This window comes from Aegilops tauschii, chromosome 3 (genome assembly GCF_002575655.3).
Source record: "Aegilops tauschii subsp. strangulata cultivar AL8/78 chromosome 3, Aet v6.0, whole genome shotgun sequence".
Lineage (NCBI taxonomy): Eukaryota > Viridiplantae > Streptophyta > Magnoliopsida > Poales > Poaceae > Aegilops > Aegilops tauschii.
This window is the reverse complement of record NC_053037.3, coordinates 587550799-587554455: the sequence shown is the minus strand read 5'-3', so window position 1 is coordinate 587554455 and position 3657 is coordinate 587550799. Positions and strand designations below refer to the sequence as shown.

Here is a 3657-nt window from a genome sequence, read left to right as displayed (position 1 = left end):
TATAGGCAACTCATTTGTCCCGGTTCATGGGTGGAACCGGGACTAAAGTTCATCTTTTTGTCCCGGTTCCTGCCACAAATCGGGACCAATGGTTGTGGGTCAGGAGCGAGCCCCATTGGTCCCTGTTCGTGCCAAGAACCGGGACAAATGGGCCTAGACGAACCGGGACCAATGCCCACGAGGCCCCGGCCGGTCCCCTGGGCTCACGAACCAGGACAAATGCCTCCATTGGTCCCGGTTCATGGCAGAACCGGGACTAATGGGCTGGCCAGGCCTGAACGAAAGCACATTTTTCGACTAGTGCGTTGATGAAGCTTAAATGGTGACAGTGAAGACATCGGGCCATGGATCACTGTAGACGCTGACGAACCTCGACCGTCGACGAAGGCACTAAATCGATTTTCGCCATAAGTAAGACATGTACAAAGCTTGTCGAACAGAATGAGGTTGATTAGCAGTAGCAGGACATGTATGTCTAGCCGTAGAAGCACGTGTGAGCTAGCAGATCAGGCAGCAGTAGATTCATGCTCTTTTCGTTGAGGGCACGCACACACACGCCTCACCTTCCTCCACATGTGCTCCTCGCGTAATGATAATTGATTAGATATTTCCTTTAAAAAAAGATCAATTGTTTACTTTTTTGAGAGACAGGATCGATTGTTTCCATCAGCGACGCACGCGAGAATAGAGCAGGCCCAGCTTCCCTGCGTTGCAAAAGCTCAGCAGCAGGCAGCTAGCCGGCCCAAGGCCCAGCTCGCCCTAGCACCCTAGCCAGCCGCACCGCATCAGCCCCACTCGGTCGATCCTCCCAATCTCCTCCTCGTCCTCCCTCAGCGCCGTCACCACAGGACAAGTTCCCCGATCCCCACCATTTGCCACTCGCCGCCCGTGCTGCAGCTTCGGCCATCAAGCTCGCCGCCAATGAAGACAGCCTCCGCCGCTCCCCCATGTGCTCCGGCGAGCCCTGCCGCTGTTTCCCTCTCCCTTCTCTCGCGTTCTTTCTCTCTCTCACCCCTCTTTCTCTCTGTTCGAGCAGCATGTCCCAGCCGCCATGGATGAACCCGACACAACCAGATCCATTCGACCACGCCGCTCCAGTCCGAGTCCCTGCGTCGCTGAAGCCCCGGCACCGCTACTCCCACCTCCCTTCGCTTGTTTACCCTCTTTCCCTGCTACCTGTTCTCTGATTTTCCCCCGCCATGGCCGTCTCTCTGCAGGTCGCCGACGCACCTGACGGGATCAAGCAACGGGAGCAGGAGAGCTCCGGTCCGCGAGCTCCGGGGCCCCCTTTGCTCCACCTCGGCCTCGGCCTCGGGCATGCCCGGAGGCCAACCGCAGCCAGCCCCAACCTGGGAGGCCGACACATCGTCCCCTCTCCTCGCTGGCCACCCTCCCGGACCCAGCGGCTGTGGCGGGCCTGAAGGCAGCGTCCTGCTCGTCGGACTACGAATTTTTGGTATCTTTCTTTGCTCATTTCCATTGGTGGTGCGCCTCTCCTCTTTTTTGCTCCAATTTTTTTTCTCTATCAGGGACCTTTCTTCAGCTACAGATGAACCATATCTCATCCTAGTTTTGTTGGCATGTTGATTTTGTAACTCGTGAACGTATATAAGTTGCTAGGATTCGATGTAAACGTGGGGCTATTAATTGGAACGTATGATGAAATAGGCAGGAGCGCGTAGCGCCGAATTGTTGAATCCTTTTTTCCTCACTTATTTTGGACTGCGGGTTTATGTTTATAAAAGTCAAGGGCTTTTATGCAAAAAGTGCAAAAATCGCTAGTGCCGACGGACGACCAGAAACCCGATCTACTTTATTATTAATAATTACTAGTACAAGTGCCCGTGCGTTGCAACGGGCAATTTTTTTCCGTAAAACCTACTTTGTGTGCCATTACGGACCATTTCATATACGTAGTTTTGATAAACATTAGTAATAAGGTTATACTATTATTGCTTTTTGGAGCAAGAAGTGTGAACGATGAAGAAACTATCTTAAATTCTTTCATCTAATGGAAGAGTAATGGTTCATGAAATAGTCTGTCAATCGGCTTTAGTTTTGCTTTTCAAAAAAAACATGAATATTTTTTTATTTTTGAGGTAGGGCGGCGCAGCTGGGTCAACGCGGCAGCGCTCAATCCAGTTCGACGCAGAGAGGGCGGAGGTTCCGGCCGATGCAAGGAAACGACGGGATGTGGTGCAGCGGTCGGAGTTGGACTGGATATGCGGCGGGAGGCAGGTTCCAGGGGCGGATGGGTGGATCCGTCGATGGGCGGCCTGCTGGCGAGCGGCGGCGACTTGGGACGGCGGTGAAGCTGCAACTCGGGCAGCGCCATGGCTCTCTATACCGAGAAAACGAGACGAGGGGGAGGTCACGGAGGAGCAGCAGGAGAAGGGAAGGAAAATATGGCTGCGGAGAAGGCCCAGCTTGACCGAGAGCTTGGCTGGCGGCGATCTTCGAGGCGGCGGCGCTGGCTGTAGCGGGTGAGCTCCAAGTACAAGCTTTTAAGGCCCTTCCTTCTTCTACTGGAGGAAGCAATGTCGAAGTGCTAGCGTGAACGGGGGAGAGCTACCTGGACTCCGAGTCTGCCGTTTGGAACGAGGACGCTATCCGTGCAGAGATGGAGCTCGGTGTTTTGGTCCGAGTTGAGCATATACGCGGTCCCTGAGGTGGTACTGTATGTTGAGAATGGCCCAGTAGCCGGAAAGTGCCTCGGTTGCACTAAGCGACGCGGTCTCCGTGATAGCCGTCACCAGTGAGAACGGGTGCAATCGGCATGGCAGCATCCGATGCGGCTGGCGTCAGCCGCCGTGTCCTTCGCTTCAGTGGCACATCCTGTGTCAGTTGAGGCAATGGCTGCATCGGCATGTTGTGCGATAGCCTGCACCATGGGCGGCGCCACGGCAGATGACAGCGGCCACAAGTTTCAGTGCACACTGCAAGAGCTGTTCGATGACAACGACATGATCATGATATGGCCGGCGCCGGCGTACGTCTCTTGTGAGCGTCCATAGTTTCACGTGATGGCAAAGTGTGATGGAAAACTGCGAGTCTTGCACTGCATCCAGCTGATGATCAAGGAACTACATGCATGCATGCATGTGATGGACAAACATGTGTTATTGATTGAGAAACCAACCGTTCGTGATTCGATTCCTTGGTTTAATCGTGAATTCATACACATGATACATTTTAATTACGGAAACACTAACGCCCACATGTGTGGCACTTCTCCAACTCGCCCACACGCTTGAATCATCGTCCAATGCAGTTTGCACGAATCTTGACACGAAAATAGTTTCTGCCCACACAGCCACCACCTAGTCCATGCGCGTGTGGGCGAACTGCTTTTCGCCCACACGACGACTCCTACGTTGTGGATGGCAACTGCAGTTACGCGAACGTGGCAACTAGGTAAACACACATGGCAACTATAATTCGTTGCTAGACGGCAGCTGCAGTTGCGCGTACGTGGCAACCAGATAAACACACATGGCAATTGTGATTAACCATATGCTTGGACCACACGTGACAACTAGGTAAACACACATGGCAACTACTGTTTGACCATATGTGGCAAGTAGTTAATCACATACGGCAACTACGATTTGATTACACGCGGCAACTACCATAAATTAGACATGACAGCTATAGTTA

At 53.0% G+C, this 3657-nt stretch overlaps 1 long non-coding RNA gene across 2 annotated transcripts; it reads left to right on the top strand.

Annotated features, from left to right (window-relative positions):
• The first annotated feature begins 771 nt into the window (after positions 1-771).
• On the top strand, positions 772-3166 carry LOC120962026 (uncharacterized). Of its 2 annotated transcripts, none has more exons than XR_005752761.3 (2): positions 772-1456; positions 2104-3166. It is a non-coding gene; the product is annotated as an uncharacterized lncRNA (long non-coding RNA). The 2 variants fall into 2 exon arrangements; XR_005752762.3 differs by having other exon boundaries at positions 2100-3166.
• The last annotated feature ends 491 nt before the right edge of the window (positions 3167-3657 follow it).